Source organism: Peromyscus leucopus, chromosome 15, assembly GCF_004664715.2.
Source record: "Peromyscus leucopus breed LL Stock chromosome 15, UCI_PerLeu_2.1, whole genome shotgun sequence".
NCBI classification, from domain to species: domain Eukaryota; kingdom Metazoa; phylum Chordata; class Mammalia; order Rodentia; family Cricetidae; genus Peromyscus; species Peromyscus leucopus.
This window is the reverse complement of record NC_051076.1, coordinates 71,161,419-71,178,326: the sequence shown is the minus strand read 5'-3', so window position 1 is coordinate 71,178,326 and position 16,908 is coordinate 71,161,419. Positions and strand designations below refer to the sequence as shown.

At 39.7% G+C, this 16,908-nt stretch overlaps 1 pseudogene; it reads left to right on the top strand.

Annotated features, from left to right (window-relative positions):
• Positions 1–8,728: 8,728 nt before the first annotated feature.
• LOC114700242 lies at positions 8,729–9,316 on the top strand (annotated as a pseudogene).
• Positions 9,317–16,908: the final 7,592 nt, after the last annotated feature.

Below are 16,908 nucleotides of genomic sequence, written 5' to 3'. Positions count from 1 at the left end.
TGATCATTACTCAAACATGTATAGCCTTGGACTGATCCCCTAATATCCACTGGACAGGGAACCTCTTGCCTAGATCAACATTAACAAACACCCCAGAAAGAAGATGTGCAGCTCTTAGCAGCTGGTGGCTTTCCCTTGTGCACCGTTGGCAGAGCGGGACTTATTGCATACCAGAGGCAGCAGCAGAATGCTGACCGTGTTTATAGTTTTAGTGTCTGCGGGAATTTCCTTGTTATTAAACCTTAGAGAACTTCCTACATGGTATTTTGATCATATGCATCTCCTCCCCAACTCCAACTCCTCCCAGATCTACCCCTTCTCTACACAACCAAGTTTGTGTTCTCTCTCTCTCTCTCTCTCTCTCTCTCTCTCTCTCTCTCTCTCTCTCTCTCTCTCTCTCTCTCTCTCTCTCCTCTATCTTTCTATAACTCACCAATTACATTTTGTGCTGTCTATATACTGTCATGAATGTGGGCTTCCACTGGAGCCTGGTTGACCAAGCAGGGACCTCAGTCTTAAAGGAAACTGGATCTTCCTTTCCCAGCAGCTGTCAATGGACTCTAGGCTGGGGCAGGACTTTGTGTCCACCTCCCCTGTCCACACTGGGAGTTTTGTCTGATTTGAGCTTGTGGGGATTTTGTGCATGGTGCTATGAGTTCATGTATGCATCAACTCTGCTGTAACCAGAAAACAACCTAACCATGTAGTTATCTGTCACCTCTGGCCCTTATCATTTTCCTGCCCCTCTTCTACAATGATGCCTGTGCCTTAGGAAGTGGGATATAATACAGAATACAGATGTACCATGTAGGGCTGGGCACTCCTCCATCTCACACTTAAGAGTTATACCCCTCAGACTATTCAGTCCCATATGACCTTCATTTTTTTTTTTTTTTTTTTTTTGGTTTTTTTGAGACAGGGTTTCTCTGTGTAGCTTTGTGCCTTTCTTGGAACTCACTTTGGAGACCAGGCTGGGCTCGAACTCACAGAGATTCGCCTGCCTCTGTCTCCCAAGTGCTGGGATTAAAGGCATGTGCCACCACCGCCCAGTGACCTTTAATTTTCAAGGATAAAATACCTTCTAGTCTCTTTGAAATTCAGAAATGAATACATTTATTAATAGTAATCTACAAGGACTAAGGAGATAAATCAGTCAGTAAAGTATTTGCCTATAAGCATGGGGATCTGTTTTCAATCCCCAGCATTCAATATAAAACTATAGCTGTGCTGATATGCACCTGGAATCCCACAACTAGGGAGGCAGAGACAAGGAGACCTCTGGAGCACATGACCAGCTGAGTCTCACTGAAAACCCCCCGGCCAGTGAAATACCTGGTCTCAAAAAACAAGGTGAAGTACACGTGAGGAACAATATCCAAAGTTGTCCTCTGGCCTTGATACACACATTCACACATGCAACCACACATGTGAGCATATCTTCACATACATAAAGAAGTAAAGATCACCTTTCAGATATGGAAATGCTGAGATCCTCAGCATGAATATAAACATAGAAGTTCACATCTGCTCTGCTGCTCTTACATTTGGTAGGTCTTTAAGATAAATGCAAGTCAAACTATTTTTCTTTGTGTGTATGTGTGCATATGTGTATTTGTGAAATCATATGGGTACACATGTGAGGGTGCACATGCATATGTGTACACTGGTTTATTCTGAAGAGTCTGTCTCCACCTTCTGAGACAGGAATTACAGAAGTGCCACAATGCCCACTTGGCATTTATGTGACTTTAGGGATCAGAACCCAGGTCCTCACAATTCACTGAAGTACCTTGACCCCAAAGCTGTTTCTTCAGTCTCTCTAACTACTTTGAAGAGGGATTATACAGTGTTATTTAACAAAGCACAGGAGCTAGGGCACTGGATCAGAGAGAGGGGCTCATTGTGACCTTAATCATACCCCTCCCATGATATTTCATTATTTCACCGTCTCCAGGAAGCTAAACCTCTACTTCCCAGCACTTCTAGGCTCACACCTTCCCATATTTCTCCAGCTCTTATATGGGAAAAGAAAAATAAACAAGTAATGACACTGGTCTGCAAGAGCTCTATGATTCCTTTAATAATCTCTAAGGTAGGTCAGTGAGGATGGGCTCTAAGGAGGGACCTTAGTTAGAGCTCTTCATTAGATTTAACTAGTGTTCAGGAAGCACAATCTTCTTAATTGGAAAAAGGGAGGTAGCTATAAATATCTAGTGCATATTGTTAATGAATAAAAGAAGGAAAGAGTGGTTTAATGACATAGTTGGGCCATGCATCATAAATTAGATGATGCTATCATGAGCCTTGAAAACCAAGCATAAGATCACAAAAGCCAAATGCCTGAGGAGAAGGAAGTCCTCCACACAGACTCAGTGTCTCCAGGCAGTCCTGTGCTATCCTGGGAAAGAAACTATTTCAGCTTCCCCTGGGATATTATCCCCCGACTATGGGAAATGTGCTGTAAAAGCCCTGAAGGGTTTTACTGCAGTTTACCTTTAAAACACAAAACAGTATCCCAGCAAGAATTCCTGACATAACTAGGACAACTGGAAAGAGAGTCACAGAGACAGGAAAAACCAAAAGGAAGATTTAAAAAAATCTAAAGTTATCATTCAGTCATTCCCTGTGGCTTTATGTATGTATATGAGTATGTTCATGTGTATGTTATATTTGTACAAATAGATATGGATCTCAAACCTGTGTGCAGCCCACATAGGCAAGAGGAAGGAGCTCTCTCACATGAAGCAGGGTCTCTCACTGAACCTGGAGCTTGAATGTCAACCAGCAAAGCCCAATGTTCCTCCCTTTTCTACCTCACACTCTGAGGTTACATGGATATCTGCTACCACATCAGGGAAGTTATATGGATACCTGTGACCACATAAGGCTTTTTACATGCATTCTGGTAATTCAAGACCAAGTCTTCAGGCTTGCATAGCATGCGCTCTGATGCAGAAAGCCAAAACTCCAGTCCCAGTACTTTTAAATGAAAATAAAACAAGTTTTATTTTAATAAAATTTATTTTAATGAAAATAAAATACTCATTTGAAGTATTTACTCCATTCATAAGTTCCTTTGCCAGGCCCATTGTCATTCACATAAAGCCTGCATAGTCTAAATGACTAGAATATTTTCAGGTCATTGTTTATTTTGTTATATGAAAAAATGACCAAAAGTTTCCCAGTGAGTTAAAAATCCAAGCACTAGGTATAATAGAACACATCTATAATCTCAGGATTTAGAGGGTTGAGACAGATGTGTCTCTCCAAGTTTGAAGCCAGTCTTGACTTTCTGGAGAATTCGAGGCCAGGAAAGGCTGTCTTAAAACCTGAATATAAAATAAGATCCAAACCTTATTGGTTTCAACTAGAGAGTTGAAAATGCTAAGCATTGTGCTGTGTGTGCCTTGCTCCAATGGTAGGCAATGCAGGTGTGTGGAGAGACTCACCACACACCTGCCATTCCTTTACTCATCTGTGTTTTACAGGGCACACCTTACCATACTAAGAGGAAAACAAAATTAAAATGAAGAGTAGATAGAAAAAAAATGAATACAACTGCTTGTCACTACATATGCATAGTTTAAACTGCAAAGAATTTAGAGAAAAAAATTATTATTGTCAATGCTCACAGGACTGTATTATATGACATTTAGCAGGGAAATTTTATGTTGTCTTTATCCCTGATAATCTGCAACTAAATTTTCTACTAATAACATAGTGCAGCCACAGTGAATTATTTTTATATCCTAAGATATTATACAGTACTGTGCCATTTCTGATAGCATACCATGGCACCATTAGCAATATGGCTTTATGTACCATCTCCGGGACTGGGAAGTATTTGCCGTGCAAGTGTAGGGATCTAAGTTTTATCCCAAGGACTACATAAAATGTGGATGTTAGGGTATGAGCCTTCCAAGTCTGGGAAGACAGAAATAGGAGGTTCCCTGGAGCTAGCTGCCCAGCCAATCTAGTAGAATGCAGAATCTGTGGTCTCCAGGTTTGGTGAGTGACCCTGCTTCAAAAATTAAGGTACAGAGTGATTGAAGAAGTCAGTTAATGTTGACTTCTGGCTTCCACACACTCCTCCCACATACACATCACATAGGCATGCTTATCAACAATCATTGATGGACACATGCACAGCATACACACATACACACACAACTAGAATGTATCTGCTCTTTGAAGTTCTTCCTATAATAAACTAAGTGATATCTTTATGATTTCATTGCTGGCAGTTTTTTTTTTTATTTTTTTAATGTGTTAGAAAAGCAATCAATACAGATTAACTCTAAGATTTTAGGCATCTAATATGTATAGAGGAACCTTTCAATGTTTGGAGGACACATAACATTTCAGGGATGGAAAGTGTATCCTGGCCTTTGGCAAATAGAGGAAACTACATCATTTTCCATAAACCCATTTTACTTAAACATATTCTGGAAACAGGCATTGATGGGGTTATTTTAAAGCAGGTCAGCTTCCAAGCTGACAGCTGTTACTGCATTTGAATGTTTAGCTTTTCTTCTCTCTAAACCATGGCACTATTCCCATCTTTTCTGTGAGAAAGATCTCCTAAAATGATCCTATCTACAATTCCTTTGTCCTCTCTCACAAATTCAATGAGTAGTCTCATGGCAATGTTCTCTAGGTTGCAAATTTTTCTTCAGGAGCAAAACTGAATTTTGGACTGGGCACTTGGATTCTTGAATATTACATTTAGGCACAGATTCCAATGTACTGTCAACTGAAGCTATTGTCACTTAAAAAATAGTAAAGTTAAATTACTTAAGCAAATATATTTGTAAACAGGCAAAGCCAAGGGGCTAGGCATGTACCTCATTTGGTAACTTGCATGCCTAGCATGCCCAAGGCCTTGAATTCCATGCCTTATTCTTCATAACTAGGGATGATTGCACATATCTGTAGTTGCAGCACTTGGGAAGTAGAGTCAAGAGGATCATTCGTTCATGATATGTAGTGAATTTGAAGGCTATGTGGGCTACATGAGGCCCTGTCTGAAAAACAAACAAATAAGCAAAAAGCCAAGGGGAAGCCAAAACAACCAAAAACAGTTACTAATTCTTATTCATTCCTGCATTAACTTCTGGTGTATAGACCCTGTCTACTTCTCAACTATGCAGTCATTTGTATTCAGATGACATAGATTTGAAATGCTGTTCACATTGTCCCACTGTGTTTTCACTCCTCAAGTCTCAAACCTAACTGTTGTGCACAATACAATTCTTCCAGAGATACTTTCCAAAAACTCACCCTGAAGTGTGGAATGCTGATAGACACCTGTGACCTCAACACTCAGAAGTCTGACATGAAGGGATCAAGAGGGCATACCCAGCCTGGGCACTTAGTGAACAGTATCTCAAAAAGAAAAATAACTGATCATATCTAATGTCACTCATACTTGAAAAATGCAAGTGAAAATGATCTTTGTTACTTCCTACTTAATTCTAACAATTTTATTAATCCAGATGATTTATTATTCTCTGCAATGATTTGTCCTGTAAACATAGTTGTAGAATAATAGTAATTATAAAGCATTGCTACTGTAAACTGAACCTTTAAATTTTTCTTTGAAAATATGATTAATAATACACATCAAAATTAAAGTAAATCAAAATTAAATTTTTGAATAAAGATTTTCCTTCATAGGATTTATCTTTTAAACATAAGTATAACAATATAAAATATATGTATATATGTATACACAAGTATATGATATTTTTCTTTTATTTTTGTAATATTGGCAATTTAACTTAGGGGTTTGTCTATGATGGGAAGATGTTCTACAACACTAAGCTGTATCCCAGGCCTTCATCTCTGTCTAACTATGTATACATGTATTATTTTTTTTTGCAATTTTATTGTGTCTATTTATTGTGAATATTACTGAGCTACATAAGGACATTTTATACAAGAATATATCATACATTGTACATATCTCTCTGCTGTGGAATGTCATTCTGTATGCTGTGAATGTGTGTCTGTGTCAGACTACACCAATCAGGACTTGACCATAATTCTTAATTTTCGCAGGATCCCCAAAAGATTACCAGTGCCCTCTATCAGTGGGAATTAGTATGACAAGCTGCGCCCAAATTCCCAAGAATTGTTTATAAATGTTTATTTTTATTTAAAGGGGTTGATTATAGTTGCAATTTCTTTATAAAGAACAAAAGGGAATATTATAGATAGGATAGGATGAAAGGGTAGATTAAAGAATCTACTTTTAAAAGAGCAAAAACTTGCTATGGATTTTGGTTTATTGACACAAATTGAAAGTTAATTTTGTTATACTGTATGTATATATATTTCTACTCTTGTTTAAGGTGTTATGTTTGCAAAGCTCATTGAAATTGTAATATATAATTAAGAAATACAGATTAATAATTAGTCATCCATGATAATCAAACTTGTAGTAATATTAGGTATGTTTTCAAGGTCAAGCAGAGATATATTTTAGATAGGTCATCTTGAAACACTTTAAATACCTACAGAGTATGGCATTTAAAATATTTTAAAAACTTAGGCTTTTCTGGACAATGAGACACGTCTGCTCCTGGCAGCACCAATTACTTCAAGGAGAATGATGGGTAATGAATAAACTCATTATGGAGTTTGTTTTCTTTATGGCAAAAGTTAGCCACTGGGCAAACAAGTGCCCTTGTGTTGACTAATTGACAACATGTTATATAAACTGGACATGCACGACCCATAAGAAGTTGACCACTGAACTTTGCAAGTGGAAATGGTGCTTTAGGTTCCTGCCTCACAGAGGAGACTGCCATATATTCTATAAGACAAAGAGAGAAGCAACTGAAGATGGATGCCCCAACATTACAGAGGAACTTTGTGTGACTGTCCAGGCAGTCAGCTGTCTCTGTTATTCTAGATTTTTGTAAGTTGTTTACAATGTATTTCCTGTTTACTTAGGTAATATTATATCCTTCTGAGGTCTTTGATGTAGTTGAAGACTAAATAGTTATAATTTATAAGTTATTTAAAACAAGTTATATATTATAATTTATAATTTCCTTCATTATATTAAAAGATAAATTAGATATGAAACTTTAGACTCACAAATATAGGATAGATGATAGAATATTTTCTTGGATTTTGTCAAATACAAAAGACTAGATATTATAACTGTAATTATTGCTTGATAACTGTTTTATAATATGTAAATTTACTATGGTAAAGTTAAAACCTTCCTCTTTGATTAGACAGAAAAGGGGAAGTGCTGTGGAATGTCATTCTGTATTCTGTGAATGTGTGTTGCTTTGATTGGTTGATAAATAAACACTGATTAGCCAGTAGCCAGGCAGGAAGTATAGACAGGATAAGCAGACAAGAAAAAGTCTGGAAAGAGGAAGACTGAGTCAGGAGTCACCAGCCAGACACAAAGGAAGCAAGATGACAAGGCAAAACTGAGAAAAGGTACCAGTCATATGGCTAAACATAGATAAGAATTATGGGTTAAATTAAGTGTAAGAGCTAGTCAGTAATAAGCCTGAGCTAATGGCCAAGCAGTTATAATTAATATAAGCTCCTTTGTTCTTACTTGGGGGACGTGAGTAGAAGAGATTTGTTCTGACTGCCAGCTGGCTAGGACACAGGAAAACTTCCAGCTATATCCCTCCATTTCTCCCTACCTTCCCTGTCTCACTGTTCCCTCCTTTCACAAGTTCCCTTGTTCCCCAGAAAGTTTAATGTCCATGTCTACTTTCACAGCATATATGCATACATGATTTTATGTTTGTACATAAAATCTAGGTAACACAAATGAGAGAAAACATGATATTTGCCTTTCTAAGCCTGGCTCATTTCACTTATATATTTATATGCCTTTAAGTTTAATATATGGCAATCTATTCCCGTATCTATATCTCAAGCAGATGTTCAGATAATCACATAAATGACCATCAGTGTATATTAGACAAAACAGAGTGACAAGCATTTTTCAGAAGAAATGCTAGGTAATCATCTTTTTTAAAAAGGCAAGTTTATATACACAGTTTAGGAAAAACAACTAAGATGAGATCCAGAATACGTTATGCTATTATTAAGTGCTGCTGGCTCACACATAGAATTGTTGGATTCACTTAAGAATATCTAATGTGTTGCATGTTGACACTTCCTCTTGTAGAACAAAAAACAACATACCAAGTATCTGGATCTGGGAGTGGGACTGAGTGATTGGCAGATACTGACAAACAAGCCTTTGCTGTCATAGTTGAAGGTTTCTCCACAGCTGGGGTTTATCATGAGAAGGTATTACCTTAAGAGTGGAGTGGAGGAGATCCTTCAGTCAGTAAAGTGCTTTTATTGAAAGTAGGAGGACCTGAATTTGATTCCCACCAACAGTGGTTATATGTTTGTAATCCAGCATTGGGGAGGCTGAAGCAGAATTCTCCCTGTGGCTCACTGGTAGATCAATCTGCTATAATTGGTGAGTTTCAGACCAATGATGTCTTGCATCAAAGAAAGTGGATGACTTTTCTGTGGTTGTCTTCTGATTAGCACCTACATAAACATACATGTATACACACACACACACACACACACACACACACACAATATAGACACATTCATATTTTTTAAAGTTTAAAAATATTGCTTTAACTCCATAAGTCACACAACATTACTTAAAATATAAACAAAATCAAATTCAAGAGAGATCATGTGAGCTCTCACATGAGCCAAGATGGGAACATACAGATATACCCTGGAGCTATGGAGGAAGAAGCAGTCTGACCTGATATGCTTACTTCCAAGGGTTCACTTCTGGCAATACCACCAGCTCTCTGTGCTGCACAGGGCTTCCTCCCCAACAAGTTCAGACAGGGTGAGCAGGGTGGGATATAAGCACAAGCAAAGATGCCATAGTGTCTGAAAGTGCCTCATTCTCAAGGGTACAACTCATGTCCAGTCCGTCCATCATGATGTTAACAAGCTAAAGTTTGCCCCAAACCTTCAGTCTGTTGGATATCCCTGGAAGGCACTGTGGGGCTTTAAGTGTCCTCAACTCTTCCTGGGTTGGTGAGGAGTCCACATATAAATTATTTAGGTTATTCCAATTGATCCATTCAATAAAGGTATCAGGAGAAATCCCAACACTCTGTGGATCACCGAACCAGTCCTGAAGCACAGAGAGATGTGTGGACTGACATTTGTGGACCACAAGAGTTGTGGTCTTGGAAAGGGCCACAGTTTCCACCACACTATCGGTGGCTCTGCATGTATGGCTTGGAGAAGGTGGCATAATATTTTCCAGCTCTACTGTTACTACTGAAAAACATAAATTTTATGTAAAATTCATACCCAATAAACAATGTAGGTAGAAAAAAAAGACTGATCACATGGTTGAGTACATGTTGTTTCAGTGGATTTTATATTCTTGGTCCCAACTACAGAAGTTCCCACATTGTTGTTTGCTTGTCTCTTGCTTGAAATGACCTCTATTCACTGTCCTGCTAGCCAGAGCACTATAGAGTTCTGCCAGAACCAAGGCCATTGCCTTCTCACTCAGTACACCTGTAGGGTCAACTCTGTTGATCACTTCTCCCAATCCTATAGTCTCTTTCTTAGCTATGTTCAGTCATTTCACACAATGAGAAGCTAGACAGTGGCTGAGGAAATAACGAGGTTGGAGAAGCATTTTATGGTGGGAGTGTGAAGACCTGAGTTTGAATACCTGAGTAGCTGGTATTGGTTGTCCTTAGGGAGGTAGAAATAGGAGAATCTTCAGAAGCTGTGAAAAGCTGGCCTGCATCAGCAGTGAGAAATGAAGGAGAGAGGGAGGGAGGGAAGGGGAGAGAGAAAGAGTCTCTTTCAAACACTGTGAAAGGCTAGAACCAGCACCAGAATGTTCTTACCTCCACACATGCCCCATGACTCCCGCTACACAGGAGAGAGAAGATACAGGCTTCAACCCCTTGCACCATACTTCTCCAATGGTCTAAGTACGGATACTCCAATGCTTCTCTGTGACACTGTGGACATTCCTTGCTACTGCAATAGTTCATCTTTTAGTGTCCTTTCTGGGAGTCCTAGAGGCACAAGGTACAGCTGTTGTGATGGGTGTCCTGTTTGGGACTCTAATGCCAAGGTCAGAAGCCCACTAAAATGTTCTTGTGTTTAATAGTTTGACTGATGGATTGATGCAGGTAATCACCGTCCTGGGTCAGGATTAAGGCAGTTTGGAAATAATTTCCAGGAGATTTGTTCCATTAAAAGGATTAATCTGTTAAACACATTATCCAATTCCTAACGGTAATTGTGAACACCACATGGTTATTCTATCTTAGAAGCTTTAGAACAGGCAAAACTGTTCTTTATGTATTAACAAGGGTCAAGACAGTGGTCTTGTTTTTGGAAAGAAGAAAATATTTTTGAATTTCTATTAAAAATAACCAGTATATTAATGAACTTTTTTCAAAAATATCTTTTGCTCTCTAAATTCATTGTAGTGCACATACACAAGTTTTCGACACACAAAGTCACAGTTTAAAAGAAAAAATCCTTTTGATTAAAAGTATAAATTTGACAAAAAAAAAAAACACTCAGCATTTATTGATCAGGATTTCACTGAAAGTGTAATTGTGCCATCCAATATGAGTGGAAGCCTTAACTCCCACAAGTGTGAATGTGAAAAGAGGCTCTTGAGGATTAAACTTGATAGGATTTAAGTCACCCTGGATTTGTTGTGAGGGAGTTTTTAGATTTGGTAAAGTAAAATGGGAAGAACTTACCCTAACTAAATATGTGCAGCACCATTCCATCAGATATGGTCCTAGACTGAAAAAAAGGGGGGGGGAGAGAATGAACTGAGCACCAGCAACCATCTGTCTGCTTCCTAAGAGCAGGTGCAGTATGACTCGCTGCTCTATACCCTACCCCTACCTCCATACTTTCTTCACTATGATCGAGAGTATCCTCAAACTGAGGCAAAGGAAACCCTTCCTTAAGTTGATTTTGTCACATACTTTGTGGCAGCAATGACAGAGTAATTAATACAGAGCCATAAAAGATATAATTAAATTTAGTGAATGATGACTATTTTTAATCAGGATGGGCTCTAAATCTAACAATTAGTGTGCTTTTGAGGAAAGGGAGGTTAAGGCCCAAAGACATACTAGGGAGAAAGTCATATGATGGCAGAGGCAGAAACTAGATTGGCATATCAGCATACCATGGAATACCTAACATTGCTTAGAATCACCAAGAGCTAGAAGAAGCAAAGTCCTAAGACCTTGAAGCAAAGGGGATCCTATTGACACCTTGGTATGAGGATGTCAACTAAGCAACTCAATTAGCTCCAGGCAGTCCCTGAAACTGACTGGATTCACTAGAACCCTCCCTCCCCAAGAGTATATAAGCAGTAAAGACTACTGAGAGGCATGTTCTTGTAGACCAAGCTGTAAGGAAGAAGGCAAGCCCAGATGCCTGGGAAGAAACAAAGACCAGCTAAACTGTCTAGAAGAAACAATGACCAGCTGAGCTGCCTGGAAGAGTATCAGAGAAACTAAGCTGCTTGAAAAGGATATCTTTGAAGAATCTGTAAGCTGCCCACAAGCTGTACAGTATGCTCTAGGTTTGCAACTTTTGTGAGCTGTTATACATGTTGGAATGGGCTGTGACACTATAGCTGTTTTTGACTTGTTTTCATTCTTGTAACACCTCTTATTTCTACAAATTACACCAATAAACTTGTTGGTTCACTGTAAGATGAATTGCTAAATGGTCTTACCAATAAAAAACCTGGAGCCAGATATTCGGGTGAAAACTGAGAGATCAGAGAGCAAGCCAGCCATGGAAATCCTCAGCCAAAGAGAGAGCTACTTCCTGTATACTCACGCCTACATACCTTTCTGTGCCTTGCCATCTTACTTCCTCTCTCCACCCAGCTATACCACTTCCTCTTTCCACCCAGCTATATCACTTCCTATCTACCTGTACAGACCTCCAGACTTCTATGATTAACTAGCACTGGGATTAAATGTGCCATCATTCCTGGCTTTGTTTCCAGTGTGACCTTGAACTCACAGAAATCTGGATGGATCTCTACCACCCAGATGCTAGAATTAAAGGCATGTGCTACCACTGCCTAATTTCTATGTTTAATATAGTGGCTGGCTTTTTCCTCTGATCCTCAGATAAGCCTTAATGGGGTACACAAATAAATACCACCACAGTTCACCAAGTTGTACCCTAGTGGTATCCATACTTTGGTCTGTCATGAGCTCCATATCTAGGCTGCTAAAATGTTTGTTCATGTCTCCCCAAGAATAGTGCCACACAGCACATGCTAGGCTTGGTTTCTATGAATTTCATGTTATACAGAGGTACTTTTTTTTCATCTTTTCCATTCCATTAAGGAAAGTTGTAAGGACAGGGACTCACGGTAGAGATCTGGAGGCAGGAACTAAAACAGAACCTGTGAAGAAATGCTGCTTACTGGCTTGTTCTTTATGACTTGCTCAGTTTGCTTTCTTTTAACCCAGGACCACCTGTATAGATCTGGAACCATCCAAAATTATCACATTTTAATCACTACTCAAGAAATCTCCCCACAGACTTTTCCACTGGCCGATCTGATATGGCATTTTTTCAACTGAAATTCCTACTTTCCAGATGACTCTATCTTGTATCAAGGCGACAAAAAGAAAAAAAAAACAACAACAAAAGAAAACCAGCCAACAAACAAACAAACAAAAAAAACTAAGCAGAACACTGTTGGAGCTGTCACTCCAGTCCATTAACCATTTTCTTGTTGTGGATATCCTTCTATATAAATAAAACACTGATGGCCAGTGACCAGGCAGGAAGTATAGGTGGGACAAGGAGAGAGGAGAATTGGGGAAACAGGAAGAAGGAAGGAGAGACACTGCAGCCACCACCAGGACAAGCAGCATGTAAAGATGCCGGTAAGCCTCCAGCCATGTGGCAAGGTATAGATTTATAGAAATGGGTTAATTTAAGCTATAAGAACAGTTAGCAAGAAGCCTGCCATGGACATACAGTTTATAAGTATTATAAGTATTGGAGAAATTATGTTGGCCACTCCACGTAGTTAAAAGGATATTTATTTAATGGCGTAACTCACAAATTAAGTAATGGGTAGGTCGCAGGGTCTGGGGAAGATGTAACGCAGTCCAGCGGTGTTCTCCGGAGCTCTGCACAGTCAATCTCCACCAGTCAGCGTCCCGGCACCGAGCGTGTGCCCAGAGAGAGCGCTGGCCCATCCAGCTCTCGGGTCCCCAGGTGCCTCCCCTTGCCCCGCCTCGTAGGCGTGACAGTTGCCAGAGTCTCAATGGGGGTTGGAATTTCCAGAACCAAGCTGGAATGGCTACCCACTACATCTCCCCCTTTTTGTCTAAATTAGAAGGTTCTAAACTACTACAAGACTATATACAAAGGAATGGTTATCAAATATTGTCCAGAAATAATGAGAGATAATGACCTAGATAAGATGTAACTACAAACAATGCAAACAATATCAAGCAAGAAACACATACTAAAATCCAGAGAAGTATAGAGCATAGGTAAACAGCATGTTATAAAGATCATTCAAAGGTGTCCTATCCTAAAGAACCTGAATCAAAAAAAAAAAAAAGCCCGGCTAGCTCAGTCGGTAGAGCATGAGACTCTTAATCTCAGGGTCATGGGTTCGTGCCCCACGTTGGGCGCCAGATATTGGAGAAATTATTTTGGCCACTCCACGTAGTTAAAAGGATATTTATTTAATGGCGTAACTCACAAATTAAGTAATGGGTAGGTAGCAGGGTCTGGGGAAGGTGTAACGCAGTCCAGTGGTGTTCTCCGGAGCTCTGCACAGTCAATCTCCACCGGTCAGCGTCCCGGCACCGAGCGCGTGCCCAGAGAGAGTGCTGGCCCATCCAGCTCTCGGGTCCCCAGGCGCCTCCCCTCGCCCCGCCTCGTAGGCGTGACAGTTGCCAGAGTCTCAATGGGGGTTGGAACTTCCAGAACCAAGCTGGAATGGCTACCCACTACATATAAGCATCTGAGTGATTATTTTATACATGGATTGTGGGACTGCGGGGTTTGGTGGAACCTGGAGAGAAGCCCTCTAGCAACAAATGGCGCCCAATGGCTCGAGTTTCCACATTAAACCTGAAAATATTTAATAACCAATTCTAAACAGAGCCAAAACCAGGTTCCTGCTTCTTGTCTCACACGGGCAGCTAGACGCCACAAAATGCAGGTTTGAACACTGGTGGGTTCCTGGCGTGTGCATTTGACCAGCAGTATGGCAGAAATGAGGCGTCTGCCAACGGCACATTAAGCTGTGTGGTAGATTTAGTCTTTACTATTATTTAAAAAAAAATTTTTTTAAAAAGGTTTCTGGGCTACATGCTGCTTTGATAAAAGATGGGACCCACTATTTCTGAGACTTGATGACTCACAGAACTGGCAGAAAACACCATGTTGGTAAGCTGAAATGGGTGGAGCCAGCAGCCACAGCGCCATTTCAGTCTTAAAATGAATTCTGTTGACGTGAGACACAATTGCTCCTGGCTGCACCTATTTGATCCCAAGAGAATGTTGGGCTTCTAAGACATTTCCATTTGGAAGTTTGTCTTTTTGGCACAAAATGGCCTACTGGGCAAAGAACTGCCCTTGCCTTGACGGCTGACAGTACAAATGCAATGCTGTCCATCCTGGACAAGCGGGACACAAGAAAAGAGACCATTGTACTCTGCCAAGACAGGGTAAGATGGTCTTTCAGAATTTCTGCTTCTAAAAATGGTCTGTCAGATACTCTAGGCCTGTAGCCAATTTAAATGCACCAACAATGCTGAGAAACATTAGGTAACTGTCCAGGCTGCCAGCTGTCTTGGTCTACTCTTGCAAGATTCCCGAAAGTTGCTTGCATCCATCCACCATTTCTCAGGTACCATTATATCCTTCTGAGGTCTTTGATGTGGTTGAAGACTATGTAGTTGTAATTTCCTCAGTTATGATAAAAGATAAGTTAGATATAAAACCTTAAGCTCACAAATATAAGATAGATGGGACATCTTTAATACTGTAACTGTAATTCTTGCTCGATAATTGTTTTGTTATATGTAATTTTACCATGTTAGAGTTAAAACCTTCCTTTTTAAAAAAAAGAAGAAGAAAAGGGGAAGTGCTGTGGATATCATTCTATATAAATAAAACACTGATGGCCAGTGATCAGACAGGAAGTATAGGCAAGACAAGGAGAGAGAAGAATTGGGGAAACAGGAAGAAGGAAGGAGAGACACTGCAGCCACCACCAGGATAAGTAGCATGTAAAGACGCCGGTAAGCCTCCAGCCATGTGGCAAGGTATAGGTTTATAGAAATGGGTTAATTTAAGCTATAAGAACAGTTAGCAAGAAGCCTGCCATGGCCATACAGTTTATAAGTATTATAAGCATCTGAGTGATTATTTTATACGTGGATTGTGGGACTGCGGGGTTTGGTGGAACCTGGAGAGAAGCCCTCCAGCAACATTTTCTCAGAATTTTCTATGGCTGACCTTAAGGACAGGTGTACTTTCCATTCATGGAGAGTGCTTGTATTTCTCCTTTAGTCTTGCAGAATACTTGTACTTGCTAAAGATATTTATACTTTTACTTTCAGCAATTAAAAGCAGTAGTCTACCAATTACTTCTTTCCTCCATGATACTGAGAAAGAGACTTTCATTTGAATTGCTTTTCCTCAGCTTTGTCATTTGTCTCTGCTTACAAAATATGTGTTACATAATGCCAACACCTCATTTGTCTCACTGCTATTAACTGAATATCTATTTTCATTGAAATAATGACCATCATGGATCTCCCAACACTGACTAGTCATTTTTCCTTATGTTCTAAATATTTTGTCTATTGTGCTGGAACACCATGTAAGCTATTTAATTAATGTTTTTAATTGAAATATAGATGAAAAATCAGAATTATATGTATTTATAATGTGCCATATGGAAAATGTGTGTGTGTGTGTGCGCGCGCATGCGTGCATGCGTGTGTGTGTGTGTGTGTGTGTGTGTGTGTGTGTGTGTGTGTTAAGAAAAAAAGAAAAATAGTTACAAAATTAATTTTGAGTACTCGGTGTCATTAGATCCTGCAAATCCATTATCTGGCTGGTACTTAGATCTTTCTTCTTATCCACACACATTGTCTTGATCAACATGTGAATCTTCTTTTAGCCCTGTGAAGCCACTGAGCTGGTCCATGATGTGCAAGGATCATTGGTACCTTGTGATATCCCATAATTCCTTGTGAAGACCGAGAATAAGAAAGGGGATTCCTGGAATGCAGTTGCAGGCCATCAGGTATCTCCCTGTGATGGAAGGATATAATATATCCTCCAAGAGGTACACTCCCACTGCCTCACTGTCTCTGATGAAGGAAAGAATGCCTGTGGACCCAAGTTTCATGAATGGACTACTTGCTGCTGAGAGACCCTGCAGGTGTCCAGGCAGGGAAGCAAATCCACAAAGAAATGAGAATGAAAACTAGATTCTGATTGAATTGTCAACTAGGATCAGATTTCAGGGAGTCTAATACCAGGCTGTTCATTATCAGCATATTTAAAACAGTATAATTTCAGAAAAAGTTTCCAGGCAATCATCGTTCCCATTCAAGCTTTCCAGGCAACAATCACTCCAACTCCAGGTGCACAATAAAGCTTAAGATATGACTATATAGAACCTCCTCTACAAGGTACACATGACTTTGAGAGTGGCTTCTACAGCTAAAAGACCTAGACTCTAATGTGGTCTCTGTTCAAGATAGCACAGAGTTCAGCGCTACATAAAATACATGTGACATGTCTACTTAGGATAGGTTCTATTAACTGGGAGCTAAAGATAATGATCTAAGGAGGAAAAAATCT